Source organism: Lutjanus erythropterus, chromosome 17 (assembly GCF_056507025.1).
Source record: "Lutjanus erythropterus isolate fLutEry1 chromosome 17, fLutEry1.hap2, whole genome shotgun sequence".
Lineage (NCBI taxonomy): Eukaryota > Metazoa > Chordata > Actinopteri > Lutjaniformes > Lutjanidae > Lutjanus > Lutjanus erythropterus.
The window spans coordinates 18,238,194-18,257,199 of record NC_139333.1 but is presented as its reverse complement, the minus strand read 5'-3'; the positions used below and the strand labels follow the sequence as shown (position 1 = coordinate 18,257,199).

Genomic DNA, 19,006 nt, shown 5'->3' with positions numbered 1-19,006 from the left:
CCAGATCCACTTTGTTTTGACCAGACTGAAAGTATTCCTACAAATTGAGAAAACCACGAAGAACTAACATTATGTTATGTTACTGAGCTCCAGTTTCAAAAAAATTACACCAAACTGTTTTTTCACTAACGCTAAATAAATATAAACCCTGGACAAGCCTCTCATTTGGTACGACCGTGGCTCCGGGAAGCAACACAGTTGCTTAAATCAAATTTTAGTTTTATTAAGTAGATAAAAGAAAACAAAGATGTGTGGAGGGATTCTGCTCCTTCGGAATCTGCTGGTTGAAAGAGAGTGTGAGAGGTGGAGGAAGGGCCAGAAGTCGAGAACAAAAAAAAATGGTTGTAACAATGTAGAAAAACTACATGGTGGTCAACAAAAAATTAATGGCATGCAACAACTTCCAACTTTGTGCCACATTTGAAGTTGCACAAAGAAGCGTAACTTGAGGGTCTGTCATTAAAATGGAATTGCACTTGGCATAGACCACCTTCTGACTTGTTTTGGACTGGAAACTCAAAGTTTAGGACTTTGGACTTGCTTATCTAGATGTGGGACTTGAGTGCAAAGTCTTGAGACTTGTCATTTGCAAAACAGTGACTCGGTCTCATCTTTGCATGGCGTACATTTGTCTACTTCTGGCAAGAGGCATAAAGCTGTGGCTTCATATGACACCCATAGGTGCAAGAATAAATTATGGAGAAGAAATGCAAAGTTAGCCCAACAAGCAGCCAGCTGGATAATTTATAGTCATACAGTCCAAAGCCTCATCTTTCTTGGTATGCCCATGAACGAAGTTTTGGTAATTGAGTTAACATTAGTGGTTTTCAGAAAGGATCTGACTGAAATCATTTTATGCCTGACATTAATGAGGCCAGTCAGTGCAGTTAATTTGCTGTTATTTAGCGTTGTGGTAGTGCTAAATCATAAACAGGCCGAGAGAGGGCCTCACTAACAGTCAGTGATGAATAAATAGCAAAACTCAGGCCTGAACTTGAGGAGAATCTTGTTTCTTGGCCGGCGAGCTCGACTGTTGGAGCTCCCTGGCCAGAGATTGAGATGCTGTGGTCTGAGACGCTGGGAAAGTCAACCTCTAATTGTTCACAGAAGCCATTGGCAGGAGGAGCTGAGAAACGATGAGTGAGGCATCAACAGGGGTGGATGCTGAGATGAGACGGCGCACACTTGCCGTTTGGGGGTTTTTCAGGGAAGTAGTCGAGCCCACTGGGATGCTCCCCCAACGTCAAACTGGTTGTCCTAAAGAGAGGGAAAAAAAAACTCTAGAAAACCCAACTCTTTTTCCTTGGCTCACTTTTAAGAGACAGACACTTTCTTCACGTTTTAAATTGGCCTTGTCATGCGGTTTCCTCAACTGGGCTGCCGGGAGCCGACTGTTTCCACATAGGCCAATGTTCTGTACCAGTTTTGGTTTCGAGAAAAATAAGGGTCTGTTTTTTCTGGCACTGATCACTGTGGTATTAAACTTCCAATTTTTTTCCCAAAAGCTAACACAGTCATGCGCTTGTATTCTTCACGCCTTTTTGATCTCTGTCACAGTTGCTTGGCACATCTGCCTTTCTGTCCTAACACTGCCACGACCCCGTAACCCTCCACCCTCTTCCACTTGTAGCACAAATCCAGTTTTTGTGTTATTTTTCTGTGTGCCATAATTTAGCAAATAACATCAGTAATGATTCAATTGGGCATAAAGTAATTGAGAGGCGGCCTGCTTGCCATCTGTCTGGTGAGATTACTACTTTCTGTGTAATTAAACGTGTGACCTTGCGGCCGTGGAGGGAGGTGCCAGTGGGCAGCCGCTGCCAAAGAGCCAGGCCGTCTTATTTGAAGTCAGGGGGAGGGGGGGGGGTTGTTGTGCGGTTTTAACAGTTTAGCCCAGCTGCTAAAGATAGCGCAGGCTGATGTGAGTCGAGCTTAAGTGGCAGTCTCCTTTACATGGATGTGTGTGTGTGTATGAGCCCGTGTCAAAACCCAAGTCACCAGTCAATTTGGCGATGTGAGAGGAGCCCCGCTGAAGACGGAGTGATCCCTGTGTGCACACAGTGTAACCAGGAAGGGGTAGAGAAAGAAGCTCGGGGCCAAAGAGTGTGTGCGTATGATTGTGTGTGTGTGTGTGTGTGTGTGTGTGTGTGTGTGTGTGTGTGTGCCGGTGGGGTCATGACGGGCTGAATAGAGGCTGCTGTTTTAACTCTGATTTTATGTGTGGTTTTGTTTTGACTCCTGAGGTTTGGTTTCCCTTGGACAGTGTCCAGAGACTACAAGGCCTGCTTCTCCTCAGCTCTCCTGCGAGGCCGACGTGAAGGGCCCTGCAAAGCAGTGTGATTGGATTTCAGTCCTGATCTGGTTGTTTTGTGTTGTAAACAGGACATTAAAGACAGGCGAGATGGTGAGCTAATGAGTCTTTGTGCCAGCGTGTGCACAAGGGGGGGTGTTGGTGTGGTTTTCAGGCTTTATCTTCTGCATCCTCCATTGCAGAGAGATAGTTTGGATTGTGCGATTTGGGGTTGTATGTCAGTAGTCAGGGTGCTAGCTACAGTAGATGGCGGTTGGCACGCCGCTGGTTTAGAGAAGCAGAGAAGAGTACCAGCATGCAAGCTAAGCTATGAACTGCTGTGGACAGGGTCAGCAGCAAAAGGTATTTTAGCCACTTAAAAACAACCCACCTAAAAAAATCAATATTAGTTTAAATGTATGCTATATTCAGAATATTTTCACTGCTTAACTTTGCCATTCGACTGCCTTTTCTAACAGGAAACCACTCTTATATAAGCTAAATATCACCCTTTCTAAACCAACCAAACTCTATAGGCGAAATCACTTAATTTACCTTTGCCTTTTATTTTACTGCAGAACACACGGGATGCTGGTCAAGACTTTGGTGAATCTGAACTATTATTTTAAAACACAAAAGTCACACAAGAGCACAAACAGAGTAACAGATAGAGGCAGCGGTAGAGCAGCCACTCCTGGGTTCTGTGAGGTAAAATTACTGATTTCGCCTATGGAGTTTTGTTGGTTTGGAGAGAGCAATATTTAGCTTATATAACAGTGGTTTCCTGTCAGAAAATGCTGTCTGATGGCAAAATAAAACACTGAAAAATATTCTTAATATAACATACACTTAAAATGATATTGATTTATAGGTGCTTAGCTTCTATACTGGAGCTCCTCTCTGCTTCATCTACTGCAGCTAATACAAGAAGTGGAACTAAAACCTCCATAGTATGCTGATGACATACAGTACACTCATACACAAGCACAGAATGCACAACTGAAAAAGACATCAGTGTGGTTTACTCAGTGTGGGCTGGATGGTGTCTTGCAATACTTCCGTCCAGAGCTTGGAAAAAAAAAATCCCTCTTGTTCCCCCAAACAAAAATAACCATTTTAATTACTATGGTTGTGCTATGGTGCAGCCACAGCGCGGCTGGCAGGACCCGGCTGAGGTGGCACCGGCCACTGGGGATGGGGACGAGGTCTGGGCCGGCCTCCAGGGAAATTACAGGGTGGTGTGGAAGAGGAGGGGGGGGAGCTGAAGCCTGCCTCCACTCCCTGCTGTCAGCCTGGAGAGCTACTGTGTGCATCTAGCTAGCTCCTCTCTGTTTCATCCTCGCCCTCTGGAGATAATTGGAGATGTACTGTGTGTAAACATGTTTTTTGTTTCAAAGTTAAGTTTCATTGTTTCAGTCAGAGGACTTGTGTGTTTGGCCAGCATGCAGGAAAAATCTATTTTTCTTTTTTAAAAGTGAACAAAATTTTCATTTTCTGTCGTTTCTTACATTCTTATGCTTCTGTTCTCGCTCTAATCTCCTCAGCCATCTCTTGTCTCCCTTCTCTCTTTTTCCACCTCCCTCTCTCCACCCAGCAATCCCTCCCCTCTCTCCCTCTCCTCTCTCAGTATGTGCTCTGATTACCTCTCCAAACTGGCAATAAGTTGATTGCTTTACAGAGATGATGTAAGCCTCTGCCCTAGGGTACATCAGGTTGGATTTCTCCCGCTTTATCTTGTAAAGCCTAAATTAACAGCTGGTTTGGTTGGAGTTCTCCTGGATCTGACTAAAGGATTAGGCTTGGTTCTCATGCGAGTCAATCCAGTTTGATTTATTGCAGGTCTATCAAAAAAGATCAATGGGAGTCCTTTTGAAAGTAAATCCTTAATCGCTCTTTGCACTTACGTGTCATCATTGTGAATTTTTTTCCCTCCCTTCTATCTCTTGCTCTCTCCTTTCTCCATTTCTCACTCCCTAATTCTTATTCTTTCCTCACACTGCCGCCTTGTCTGTTTTTATTTTTTTTTCTTTCTCCTTCTACACCCCACCCAACCCAATCTGTGGTAGTGATCTGCCTCTGTCGATGGTATCATGGTGAATTGCTGGATAGATTTTTCTCTGTTCTCATTAGTTACCCGTTGGGGCAAGGCAGCCCTAAGCATGGTTTTAGCATCCTCTGGTTGTGATCACAACCGAAATGAGACCCTGCTGCTGCCCGTCTTGTTTTGTCTTCACCCAAACTTCACCTAAATCATGCCCCGTCTTTCCCCCACATTAGGCCTGTCACTCACTTCTGGCTCCAGGTAACGGGGAAGGTGAAGAATTCATATGTTTGGTTGTCATAGCCTTGGATTGTCCAGTCAGTGTTGGAGAGCAGAACCTCACAGTTAAGCTTGGTGAAACTGGAGAACCTGTGGGGATGTTCATGTGAGAAGGGTACATTCATTTATGGTACTTTTATGAAGTTGATTTACATGTTGTGGTTCTTTGAAAACAATGAAACAGAAACAGAGCGTACACAGATTTCACCTTCTGATTAGGTTTCTTCTGATACGGATACCAGTGTTGGAAAATACTTCGAATATTGCCTAAAACGTGGGATTGGTGTGAACACAAGTCTGTGCGCTCATTTGATACCTCGTAATGTATAAGCCTGCTACTTCCCAGAGGCATCGGCAAATTTTATGGTCAGTGGAGGAGAGAAATGCCAGCTTAACTTTGGTATTGTATTGCATCACAAAGTCTGCGTTATTGCAACCAGCTTGTGGTAAGCAGAAGGTCTTGAACGTTTGTGTCAGGAGGACAATAATCCAGTGGACAGTCTGAGTTTCCAGAGTTGCCTGTGTCTTAGAGGAGCTAAGGTTTAATGCTGCAAACCTGACTGAAGCTACTGACTGAATGATCAATAGTAGCATGAGTATTAGGTGTATATATTGTGCATAATCTCTGTTATTGAACTGTCAATACACATGCTGTTATTTCAGTCTTTATTTCTGGAATTGATTTGGGTTTGTAGAAGAAAGGCAACAATTTCAATATTAGTTTAAATCAAAAATTGATTGAAATGAGTTTTCAGTTTCAGTAACCAGGCAGAATAGGTAATTCTGTCTGTTTCTTTTTTTCTTTCCACCACTTGAAAGACAACACGGTGTAGCGTACCAGCCATCATGCACACTTGTTACCATACAGACTGTTTTCTGAAAGAAGAATTTGAAAAAGTAAATGACACTTGTCTGGGCATGAAACCGATGATCTGTTGGCCTTTCCAAATCTTGATAGTCTAATAATGGCACAGCTGTCAGTCAGTGCTAAAAAAGAGCCCTTTTTTTTGGGGATCCGCAGTAAAATCCTGAGCAGACTTTTTCTTTCGCAGTTGTGAAGAGGATTGGACTGAACTATTTTGGGGTTGTACTGAAAACTCTGAGTTCATTTTTTTAATGCACTGGTATCGGTACTCTTTGTCAGCCAGTATGCTAGGTTCAATTATCAGAATCTGTATTGAGAGGGAAAAAAACGGTATTGACACATTGCTCTTTCAAATCTCAGTTCTTTGATCTTTGGTTTGGGAGAGTGAGTTGTTTACATGTTGAACTGTCAAATATTATCAGTATCAGCCTCAAAAGTCCAATATCATTTGGATTCTAGTTAATCTTCTTGTTTTGACCACTTCTTTCTTTCGTCTTCATTCCCTCCAGGCCTGCTGTGGATGCATGGTAACATGTGAAACGTGCTAAACAGATTCCAGTAACATAATCCCAACTTTCAGTCATGTCACATATTGGAATACTGAATATTTTCTTGCACATTTGAGTGCTCATACTTCCCTGTCGACAAAATGATATAACACTCAAACAACACCCTGCTGCATAGTTTCTCCCAGACATTCGTAAAGTGACCTGGCAGCTGTTGAGAAGTGGGGAAGGGGGGCTTATATTCTTCCTCCTAGACTCCAGCTTTCTCTTTCTCCACTCTTTCTGTCTCACTTTCTCTTATTCCTACAACAACAGGGCTCATTATGTGTTGTCTTCGGCACCCCCTCCATCTCTCAAGGCCGTGACTTTCAAGGAATCTGTAACTTGTGGAACACAACCAGTAGCACAGACCAAACGGCTAGATAGATAGATGGATGAACCCAGTTGATGGTGTAGATGATGTTTAGCTTTTGTTTTGTTGGTGTGGTGGCTCCTCACCAAACATCCATATTTCTCTTGAGGATTTCCTCAACTCTGGAGTTTTTTCTCCCGTTGTGCAAATATGAACGGGGCGGAGGAGGGAGGTGAAACGGGCTCAGGGCCGATCGATGTCAAATTCAGGTGTGTCCTCCTGGCGTGCTCGGTGAGCTGGATGGCTGGCAGACCTGGGGGGTGGAGGTGTGGGAGGGGCTGTGGAGGTTGGGTGTATTGGTGGGGGGGTGAGATCGACGGGATACGTGGGAAGGAAGGGCTTGCTGTCAGCCAGCTGGACCTCTTAATCCTACAGCCTTGGGGAAAGGGTGTGTGAGTGTGCGTGTGTGTGTGTGTGTGTGGATTGTGTTTGTCTCGTAGAGATTTGTCAAGTTTAGCACACCTCTGCTCCCCTCTTTGGCCCAGCTGAGCCCACAGTGTGTGTTGTGAGTGTGTGTTGTGTGTGTGTTTGTGCTCGGGAGACAACCAGGGTTTCATGTGCGCTGTGTTTACTGTAGTCCTCGCTTTAACGGCACACTGTATATTTATGTCGAGACGACACAGCCTCTCACCCCCTTGATGTCGGGGAAAGGCACTGGGGGTTGGTGCGAAGTGGAAGTGGAGGGGGGGCTGTCCTGCCCTCTATTGCTGGTTGAGGGTGGGGAGGGGGAGGAAATAGGGATGAGGGCAACAAACATGTGGGCAACCCCGATCAAACACCTATTTTCCAAAAACTCGTGTGTATGCACTTTACCCAGCTCTACGTCAGACTGTAACTAACCGTCTGATTGCGTCACCCCCTTGTCATTCATTAGACACAAAACATACTATTTAGCCACATTCCATGCAAGCTTTCTCTTTTTTTTCCCTCTTCCTCTTTCTGTCTCTGCCCCACGCTCTCTCTTTTGGCGTAGACTTTTGCATATATCACAGGCTGGCAGGCTAAGAGCTTGGGACTTCCCCACGCCACACTCCAAGCCTTTGATCCTTTGCTTTGGAGGTAACATCAAAAGGAGAGGCATAGAAAGGCAGCTACTACTGTGAAGTTCAATGTTCAACTTGATGGCTTGGCTGAGGGCTTTTTTTCCTCTCTCCTCCTCTCCTCTCCCCCCACCTCCCCTCCCCTCGCCTCCTCCCGCTGCTCCCTCGATCCCTTCGCTGCATCCCTCAGCTGACAAAAACACACAGTTTGTAGCCAAGGGTTTTTTTTTTCTTGCTCCATGCCGCTGACCTCACCTCCATAGAACCTATCTGGCGTAAAACAAGACCTCCTCCCCGTAAAAACTCTGATATACAGATGGTGTATACAAACATCCAGCCCTTTTCTTTTTGATGGTGTGGTAAAAGGTGCAGTTTCAATGCCCGGCCCTTCCCTTTCCCCTCTCTGTTTCTTCCACTCTCCTTGTGGCTGACATGCAGCATCCTATATTGCAGCTGGTTGCATCAATGCCAAGCCAGGCCCATTGCCGCAGCGGTGGTGGTGGATAGGTTAGCAGGAGGAAAAAAGGGCTTCACACCATATTGTTTTTTGCTCTGTATGGATCCATCTCTACTTCTCTACGTCACCTCGTCTGAATGTGAGAAAAAGGAGAGTGTCAGAAAATGCACAGAGGAAAAGAAAAAAGCTTCTTTGGTTGCTGTGTTGACACAGGGCACGTAAAGCTCGCAATCATTCGTTCACGGGGAAAACAAAAGATTTTCATAATGAATGCCTCGACTGAGTTTCTTATGCAAACTCTCTAAATTAAGGAAGTATCAGATGAAGCCATACATTCCAGGTCAAAGCCAGGCTTTTCTGCGGTGTAGTCAACGGTATTTAAATGACACAGACTTGATAAGGCGATCCAGAAAGCTGAGGTGCTCCACTAAATGCTTTTTCGTCTTTTATGAGCTTCCCTGTCTGACTGTGCCAATTAGCAAAGGCGTGTGGCCTGCTTTTCTTCTCCTCTTTTTTCTCTTTTTTTCTCCCCTGCTCCAACTCTCTTTCTAGATAGACGCTCTCTATCACTCACACGCACACACACACACACACCGCTGTACACACACCAAGCACACGTTTGGTGTATCATTAGCTTAGTGTGCGGGGAGGCGTGCGAGCCCGGGCTCTCCCCTGCCTTATCTCCATGTCAATCACAGCGTGTGTGTGAACATCAGTTGTAATGATCTCCATCCAGCCTGTCGGTGCGTGTTAGCGCCTGGCTTCCCTCGCCCCCGGAGCAAGCCGTTCCCTAGCTAATAGATGCAAAATTAAGCTGATCAATAGATGGCCTCAGCTCATTATTGACATGTTATCGCGGCGTGGGATTTTTGTGCGGGGGTTTTATACAGAGCTAGCTGGAGATGCAAGGCAGGAGGAGCAAAAAAAAAAAAAAAAAGTTAGCCGTCTTCTCCAAATGGCTCAGGCCACCTTATCTCAACCCCGCAATGATATTGCATTAAGCTAATTTATTATTACTCAAGCTTATGCATCTGGATGCTAAAGCCGTTTTCTATTTATATAACTCATCCTATTGGAAGAGTAATCACCTGCTCAGTGGTAGGAAATGAGATGGAGACTTTGTAAAACGCCATATTAAAGATTCATCAATAATTGGCATGTGTGCTGCTGTTTGTGTTGCGGGGGAGGAGGGTGGGGGTGGCTCTTATGGACGGATCACCATGTGATTGAGCTAAGTGGTAATTAACCATGAGAGAGGTGTGTGTGTGCAGGTGTGCGTGTGTGTGTGTGTACGCATGAAGATGCTGCTGTGTCAGAGAAGGTGGGGACGCAGAGGGTAAGGTTAGGGGGGTGCATCACTGACAGAGTTGATTTGGAGGTGAGCGCTGGGGGCACGTGGTCAGGTTATGGAGGGACGAGGGGAGGCGTCTGTGCTGCTCGGGCCACAGCCGCCTCCCCTGACCCTCCTCAGGTCTTATTGTCATGGAAGCATCTTCCATTTTAATGAGCTCCAATAACCAAGCCCTTATTACTTATTTATTCATTAAGCTGCCGTGGCAAAGCGGCAGTACCCCACTGTGTGAGTGTGGATGTAATTGCTTGTGTGGGAATTTTTTCCCCCTTCTTTCATGCATGATATCATAGTAAATACAATGTTTCGTAACAACAATAATAAGTTAGGTTTAAGCTAATTGAACCTGAAATAGATAGCTTAAAGCTGGTGAATTAGCCTCGTTGGTTGGGTTATGAATCCATTACCTAAAACCATATTTGAGATTTGAGTTGAAACCCTTAAAATCCCGGGCTTTAGGTATGCTGAGGGAGTAGGCCTCATGAATATGGAGGCTGAGCTGCTTCAAGGTATATGTGCAAGTGTGAAAGAGACACAGAGCAGACTGAATGTTTGTTGGTTTCGTCGTATGATGCTGTTGTGAAGATTAATTGCCTGTTGGTATGTTTGTGTGATGCCTTCAACATAATGCTTTCTGATTGATGAATATGCGTAGGTGGAATTGTGTGATAGTGTGTAGTGTTTTCAGAATATCGGAAGTCTTTGTGAAGCCGGAGAGTGTACACATTCTCTCCCTCTGAGGCATGTTTCATAGCTTCCTTATATCCAGTCTACCGTTTAACTAATTCATAGTGAACTCTCGCAGAACAAAACCAGACACTCAACATCAAGGGCAGCGTTCAGCTCTCCTCCAGCAACAATGCCAAATACAGCATTCTCCAGCAGAATGTGGGCGCTGCTGCAATCAGCTTACTTTTCCTCCCTCAGCAGAGCTCAGCTGCTGTTCACCTTTTTAACTCTCCCCTCCACGCCCCAGACCCGGCTTCCTGCAAACAAAGGTAAGCATGTAGCTCATATGCGCAGTGTGAGTTGCCCAACCTCTCCTCCTGCCTTCCCCTGGCTTGGCCTTGCGTAAGGGGCTCAGACACACCTAGGTCTGCAGACATGCCTCGTTCACTTCCATGTAGCCTCTAAAGTAGGTCAGTGTGTACGAGTCTCCAGGCAGGAAGGTCCAGGATGTGATCCTTGACCTGTCAATCCATCACCCTACATCCACCGGCAGATCTCCTGACTATAAATAATAATAGTAATGATAGAACACAATTGTTGTGAAATCTCAGACTAAGGTAATAGTTTAGAAGTTTAGATGGATTTCCCGAATCTGACAAAATCAAGTTGATGCATAGATGTGTGGTAGCCTACAAGCTAATGTGAAAAAAAAAAACAAAAAAAACAAAAAGTGAAATAGAATATCTAGAAACATCTTCTCAAAGGCAACTGGATTTGCTGTTTTAAAATGTTTTACCACTTGTTCAAGAGGCCTATGAGTTCTCGGAGTTCATTAATGGCAAAATGTTCTCAAGACAAAACCAGTAAATCCTGTTGCCTTACAGTCCATCTAGATATCTAGTTACATGGATGAGTGAAAATCTTCATAACCTGGAAAGCAGAAAGACGTGTTTATCATGATGATGATTAAGAGATTTGTGATCCACCTTTTTCAGTAATCCCACTACAATACTTGAATTTGGATCAGCTGATAAATAAGGACATTTTGAGTCAGCAGACTGTTAGCTGCTCAGTCAGTTGTAGATTGTGTCACGTTACGTCATGGCGGGTTCATGGTCTAGCGCAAGCTCCACCTATATGTCAAACTAATTCTGGGAGACAAAAAATACGGGGATCTTTGTGGAAGTGTTTAAATATTAATTGATTGATTAATTTGTGCTACGATATTGTGGCTACGAGCTTAAAATTGCAGCACTGCATATTTATAATTCATAAAAACATCAGAGCATGGACTCTGTATCGGTACACTGAATGGTGACGTCAATCTGATATCCGCTATGTGAATTACAACAACAGTATTGGCACCACATAGCGATACTCGATTGGATCGGGCCCAACTCTACATCTGATAGAGCTCCGTATAATACAAACATTTATTTTTGTTTTAGTTTAAGCAGTTACATAAAAGGTGTTTTGGTGTAATGCCAAAAAATGAGCTTCATCTATGCTGCTGTTATTTTTAAAATAACTCCACTTTGCGTCCAGATATCTTTTTAGGCTTTGTGGTTTGTGAACACAAAGTCAGAACATGGAAAAATAACCAGATTAGGAAGTATTGACGAGTAATCCCACTCTTGTTAGTAATTAAGTTAACTGTTTACAGCCCTAATAGGAGTAAGTAAGACAACTTGATTAAGCTGCAGTAATCAGAGTTCCATCCTTGGAACATGTAACCCACTCACTTTGTCACTGGAGGGATTAATGGGGCCAGTGAAAGCACCCCAGAGTCCAAGTTATATTTGTGTCTGACTAAAGGCAAAGAAAGAAAGAGGAAGAGTCATTCCATTAGAATAGCAATGAGCGCAGCTCTGTGAAGCAGGAGAACCACCTGAAAGCAGAGGCATTCTGCAGCAGAGCCTGATGCTAAAGGTGCCAGAGCGCCTGTTCATTAGCGGGGCTGATGGAAGACCAGCCAGCTCCTGCTGGCCTTCACCCTCACTGCCACAATATTTATAGAGCAGCCAAGAGATACTCTTAATGACACAGGGAGAGGGACAGTGGGAAAGGGGGAGGGGGTGCAAAAGTCAGAAATGGAACACAGTTTACTTTCTGAAGCTTGTTGAGAAGTTGGTGTGTGTTTGGACTGCAATCATGTCACCCTCACACTTCCTTTGACAACACTGGATGTGCTTCCAGGTGTGTGCAATCTTTGCTATAGCCTATCATCATCCAGTCAATTTAATTAAAGGTAGTGAACAACAATTTTGCTAAATCTTCGACTACTGGACAGTTTTGTCTCCTCTTGATTGTTATAGAAAAATGTGTCGGCTGCATGTTGCGCAATCCTTTGAAACTTTCCGGTCAATCAGCTGGTGTTTGAACAGCACATTTGTCCACACTTGCTAAGTAAACAGCGTCACAGCAAAGCCATACTTATCTCATGAACCAGTGTTTAAGAGAGCGAAACTAACTTCCAGAACAGGCCAGATAAAAGTCAAGTGTTCAGAGAAATATGTCTAAAGAAAGGACACCAAACAGATCAGTTAAAAACTAAGCAATTCTCCCCCTTTTTCGTCAAAGACTGCTATATTTTTTGAGATATTATGAACAATAGTAGTTTCACAAGCCTGTTTCTACAGCCTCATTTTAAAGGGTGAGTAAAGTCTGAGCTGGGGTGAGTGAAAGGAGAGGTCATGTGCATGTTTCCCATGTGGAAAAAAAGGCTTATATGGAAGGTGTCAGGTTGAGTTTTTCTGCAAGAAAGAGAGAGAAGGGGAGTTTGAGGTGGAGGTGGAGATTGCTGGCAAAGGGGGTAGGGGTAGGAGGTGAGGAGGGAGGTTTTGGATCAGGTCGGCGGCCTCAGTGCTGTCAGGGCCAGTGGAACCCCCAAGCGGTTCTGGCTTTGGAGTAAATATGGGCCCAGCGGACCCCTTCCTGCCCCAGGGCACACAAACCCCAGGCCTTCCCACATTCCACTTTTATTTTCCTGGTTGCAAAATGCCTCTGGCTATCAGAGCAGGTGGGGTGTTTTTTTTTTTTCTTTAATATTTACTCATAAAATGTGCATTAGTAGAACCAAAGCAGCCATGATGGGCCCTCTTGTGTTGGCTAACTTTCTCCCAGTTTTGTCAAGGAATTCTTGCGCTACTTCCATTCGTTTCACAGTAATCCCATCCCTCCAAAGATGCATACTGTACACAGACACAACAATGTATCATTTAGCCACGTTGGCTGGTGATTTCTTTTTTAACCAGGGGGATTTCAAAGGGTCTGTGTTGCATCAATTACAGAAAATTACTGTCCCCCTCCTTAACATATTATGTATTTGGATAAGCACGTGTTTGCTTCTTCTTTTGGACTCGTGTGCGAGGACAAAGACTCACTGGCAATATCCGCAACAGATCAAGACAATATGCTCAGCTCTCGTTTTTAAAGGGATAAAATTGTAGTCAAACTGGATGAACTAATCTTTTAAGCTCTGTGCAGTTTACTTGCAGAGCTTTGAATGGGCTTCTCTTACTAGCCTTGATCATTTCAGACTTAAATAAAGCTCTTTATAGTAGCGGTCTGATTGGTGTAATCTGCAAGCTGTCAATCCCATCTCTGAGCGCTCTCCTCTCCCGGAGGAGCAGCTGGGCCTGTCGACCAGAGGATGTTAAAATGTGGGTGAGCATTGTTGTTCAGGTGTGAATGAGTGGGTAAGCATGTTAAGTATGTCAGGAGGGTCAGTGTGAATGTACATATGTTATCTGTATGCCCTGCTCATGCAACGCTTTGCCATGTCTGTGATATGAGGCTGCCACAGATGGGTCGAAGATCTGCTGGACTCTCTAGAGCAACACCCAGCATCCATATGCTGACTCTAAAACCCAAGCTGCTATCTGTCTGTCTGTCTGTGTCTGTCTGCCCTCCGTTCTCGCATTGCTCACATGGCTGGAATGCTTGATGGAGCCCCAGTGGTCCTCATCATCTGTCCCATGGTTCCCTGCTGGAGAGTGGGCCAGTGTTTGGGAGCCACATTGGCACATAAGGAGCTCTGTTTGTTTGATTGGTCTGAAGCCCTCTGCTCTTAATCCAAAACAAAACGAACAAGCCGTGTGGTGGCTGCTGCTCCAGCCGCCAGGCCGCATGTGATAAACACATCAGATCAGATGCAGGCTTGATGGAAAAGGAAGCTGGTTGTTGACCAGAAACAGGCAGAACAATCCTGCACTCTCCGTGTCTGTCATTCACAATAAAACATTTATGAGTAAGACTTCTCCCCCCTTCTTTGTCAATAGCACGTATTGACGTTTGGTTAATGTTTGATAGGATGTGGAAAAAATGGTTTATTTTTGGGAAGATCAGAGTCTAGCACTGGTACCAGGAAGGAGTGTTTTAGGCCAAATTGCTCCTGTGCCAGCTTGTTGAATTAGTAACAACAGTTGTGGAAACTGCTGTGTAGACGTGTGAGGATGATGTGTGAGTGCTCAGGATGCCCTACCATTTGTGTACAGCCTACTTCCCCTCTGCCACGAGCTGTGACACTGGGCCCAGAGCCCCAGCTTGTTTTCAGTGTAATGACAGTCAGTGTGGATCTGGGTTAACGTTCTGTAGCTCACAACATGCCAAACCTTGGTACAGCAGCAGTCACTCACATATGGGTGAGTAGTTCATCATTCAAGTAGAAAGCACCCACTTGACCATAGCACAGTAAAAAAAATAGTGTTATTAGCCACATTTCCACTGCAGGATCTTTCCCCCGGAACCTTTGAAAGAACTCATTGTGTTTCCACTACAGGGACCAGATTCTAAATTAAGTTCTGGTGACATTACTTGCTCCACATAAAGGGGGGTGGTTTAAAGATCAGTGAAGATTAGGAAAAATAGTCTGCTGAACCATGAAAAAGCGATTTTTACGCAGCATTTTTACTGTACTGCAACAATGCTACTATATAAAGCTTTTCAATTTCTGCTGGATTTCCTCCTCAATAAATGCTCAATAATGCCTGGACATCAGCGTCGGTCTGTCTGTTGTATGCTTTCTTCTGTAACTCCATGTTGAGGTGTTGAAGCACAACAAACATATTTAAAAAATTAATTTTGCCAATCAGAAATATTCTGGGCTGTTTGGTCCATCCCCAAGGTTCCTGTACTTTTGGAAAGTGCTACACCCTAAGCAGAAATGGTTTGCGAGGTAACTTAATTTAGAAATGCATGGAGTTCCTCCAAAAGTTCCTAGTCCCTGCAAAAAGTTCCTTCGGTGGAAATATGACTGTATTTTCCAAAAGTACAGGAACTTTAAGGTTGGGTCTTGCAGCACTGAGCATTTCTCATTGGTAGAATAAAAAAAATCTCTGGGTGCAAATCAGTTTGTTTCTTATTGTACTTAGATACACCAACATGCTGACAGCAGATGGACTGACGGCAAAGTCCAGACCTGATGCTGAGGATGGAATCCAATGGGGACTGCTTGCTTGAAGTGCTTACTGTTGTTGCAGTGTCACACAAATAATGATGCCTGTCTATCTTTTACATGGCATTAATTGTTGTAAAGTTGCATACAAAAATGACACTCTTGCTTTTTCATACATCAGCAAATTTGGTCAGTCTTTGCTGGTCTTTAGTTCGAGGTGGAGACGCAGATAACAGCTGACTGAAGGAACCTTTTAGTTCCTTGAAAAGTTATTCTTTGGTTGGAAACACAACTGTACATCAAGCAAAATTGCCATACTGTATTGGTTCTGGCTTCTTTATTGGATAACTTTGGGTTTTGGGCGGTTGGTCAAACAAGACAATCAATTCGAAGACATCACCTTGGGACCTTGGACTCTGGGAACTTCTGACAAGCATATTTTGCCATTTTATTGATTAAATGCTTAATTGAAAAAGAACAGAGAAAGTAATCAATATTGGCAATAATCATTAGTCATAGCCCTTGTAAACAACTCCCACCCCCCCACCACCAACCCCCTTCTTGTGCTTGGGAAAGCAGTAGAGGACAGGAAAATCGGGACAGTGAGAGTGAGTTCATCCCTCTGTAAGGATTTAGAGGACTCCCTTGTCTTTCACTTCATCAGAGACAATTGAGTCATTCAGCTCCCATTGTGGGGCTGGCCAGGCGAGGAGGGGCACGGGGTAGGGGAAGAGTACTGGGGGGAGGCTGAAAGGGAGAGGGGAGAAGGAGAAGCCGTCTGCTGCACAACCCGGTGCCGGAGCACAACCACTGGGTGGCTCTTACGACAGGGTGGGGGTTTGTCAAAGTGGGGGCTGCTCGGTGTTTGTGTGTGTGGGAGGGGGGGGCAGGAAGAGAGACAGAGGAGAAGAGAGAGTTATCCTGGAACTCCAGAGCAATTTGTCACATTGGAATGGCTCTTGAGTTACCCGGGGGGCCCCTTCATAGCAGGAGAGTTTTCAGGTCGCGGACTGGGGAACGCAGGGAGGGGCTTGGAGCAGCAGAGAGGGGTCAGAGGTCGTGGCCTACTCAAGCCCAGGCGGTGCGTCCGTTAGCAGGGCAGGAAGGAGGCCAAGGAGGGGGTGGTCGGAAAGCCCAGTGCTTGCCAGGGCTCCGTTTTCCTTGGCATGCTTGTAAAACCTGCAGGAGAGATTAGTGTGTGAGAACATTTGCAATAGCAGCGCTGAAGTGGAGCCACTTGTCAGGGCATGCGCTGTGACACCCTCCCTAGTCTTTCAGTGTCTCTCTACCCCATTGCCACACTGAGGGGTGTCACCTTCACGCTCCTTAACCACCTCCTCACAACGTCCTCTTCCTTGACCCCTTCTCCGGCTGCAGCTGTGTGTGAATATTTGCATGTGTGAGCATGTGTGCACACGCGATGGCAGGACTTTCCCATGACTGGATTCACAATTTACCCCCCTCTTCTCTCCAGTGCTGCCCTGTCTTCGAGCCCCTCTGGCACCAATGGACACCGTCTTGAATTACCTCATAGATGACAGCGGCCCCGTCACTCTCTTCCTCCTCTTTTACTGTTACAACACCACCCCCTTTCCCCTCCTCCTCCTCCTCCTCCTCCTCCTCCTCCTCCTCCTCCTCCTCCTCCTTTTCCCCCTTCATGGCAATTAATACCCAGTGTGGGGGGTCTATAAAAACCCACAAGACCTCAACTCTGGAGTTTTTACAACCTTTCCTTTTTCCACTCTCAGGACATACAAACAAGCATAAACAAACCCCTGTTTTTTAGCAGTAAAAGCCGTCTTGGGGTCATAAATGAGTGGTAGTGGTGGAGAAAGACCAGGCAGCACACGTTTTTTTTTCCTTGCAGGGGCTGTAACTGAGGACATGGAGTCAATAACTCCCTCCAGCGTCTACCACTGGCAGGCACCCCACAGTGAACTCTTCGCTAATTACCACTGATTTAGACACAGTCTCAGGAAGGGTCGCGACACACTCACTCTCTGACCAGCTCTGACACACACATGCAGCACACACAAGCACACACACACACCCTCAGACATGCATACAAACTAGTGGTCACCCCTTGCTGGATGGCAGCACAAATAAATTGCATCTAATGTACCTGTATCACCATACAACCTCTGCCAGAGAGCCAGAGCCTAGTTCCCATCATAGATTGCGTGGATGATGGATGCACTGAAGTTATAATTTATCAAACAAGAATTCCTTAACTTTCTGTCACTGAAGTTATAATTTATGCCTCAACTTCTTTTATCCTGGGCTTTGAGCCAATAAAGATGGTGAGATAGTTATGAAATCTAGCAGAAATGCCTGAGCCTCGTAGGTCTTGTGTCATTATTGCAAAGAAGCACATGATCTCAATCACTCATGAAATATAATTTAATAGGACACAGATAGCATCTTGAAGTGAAGCAACAAACTCCAAACATGTGGATCAGACTGTGGAAAGAGAGGAAAGGCACTCCAGTCTTAAGATTTCTTGATCCCGTCGAAGGTTTACATCCAAATGGCTTCACAGACCCAGATCCAAGTCCAACTTCACCTGCCAGACCGGTTTCATGGGTATATTTTGTGTTTAATAAAGCACCTTATATTCATGAAGAATTAAGTCAAGATGTTCTGATACTATTTTTCCCTTCCCAGCACTAATTCTGTAGGGTTTCCCCCAGCAAAGTTGTTAGGCCTGGTGACAAGTATCCATGGAAGCCTGTTAACATAATCATAATAACAATTTCACTGGGCCCTACATTAAAAAAAAATCTTAAAAACACATTCCCTAAAAATAAATTTCCCAGATACTTAGGTCCAGTAAGGGTCAAGCTAGGTCCAGTGGGCCTCTGAGCTTGCAGTACACTGGAGGAGACCCTGTTCCAGCACCTGGACTTTGCATCACGGCCAATTCTGAGTACTGATCAGATACCAGTGTGTTAAAAAATATATTATTATTATTATTATTTTAAAAGCTCTATACCATTAACCCTGTATGGATGTGATATGATTGCGAATGGTGTTGCATGACTGGACTCAGGTTAAGTGAATTTGCTGTACGGGAAACTGTTTCAGGACAAATAAATTAAACTGATATACCCTCTGAAACCTGATCCAGCATTTTAAGCTATATTTGAGGCATTTCCAAAACAGGTATCTGTATCGGGACAGCCCCAGAATTTACCCCACACCCATTTTAATGACTGTACCTTTGCATCACCAAGTGAGGCATCTGTGGCACGAAGGCTACCCTCCAAACATTGTTCCTGTCTTCCTGTCTTTTGGTTTCTTGAGAACATGAGGCAAAACTTGAGGTTTTATTTCCTAGATTGGGAATTTTAATAGACTTTGTCGATAAAGGCTTTTTTAGTTTGTGTATCTTTTAGAGTAAATCTATTTTCGATGTCTTTGCAAAGTTCATTGCATGCAAATCACCACCACTCAAATTGCCACTGAGGCCAATATTTGAATATAATACAACTGCTACAAGCAGTTTTTCAAAGGTCTGTTTACAGCTGTTGCCCTTGGTTTTCAGTCCCTCAGTAGTTTCCCTTCTTCACAGTTTTTAGGCCATTCACCTCTGTGTACAGTACCCATTCACAGGCCTCAGAGCTGAAACAGCTGCTGTAACCTCTTTGCCTCAAATTAGGTGGCCGTGACATTGATAAGCAGAGTCTGGACCACATACTGTA

General features: G+C 44.7%; 1 protein-coding gene across 19 annotated transcripts in view; it reads left to right on the top strand.

The window, feature by feature from the left end:
- tcf7l2 (transcription factor 7 like 2) overlaps positions 1-19,006 on the top strand; it is a 111,593-nt gene that overhangs the window by 19,079 nt on the left and 73,508 nt on the right. The gene's annotated exons all lie outside the window — the stretch shown is intronic.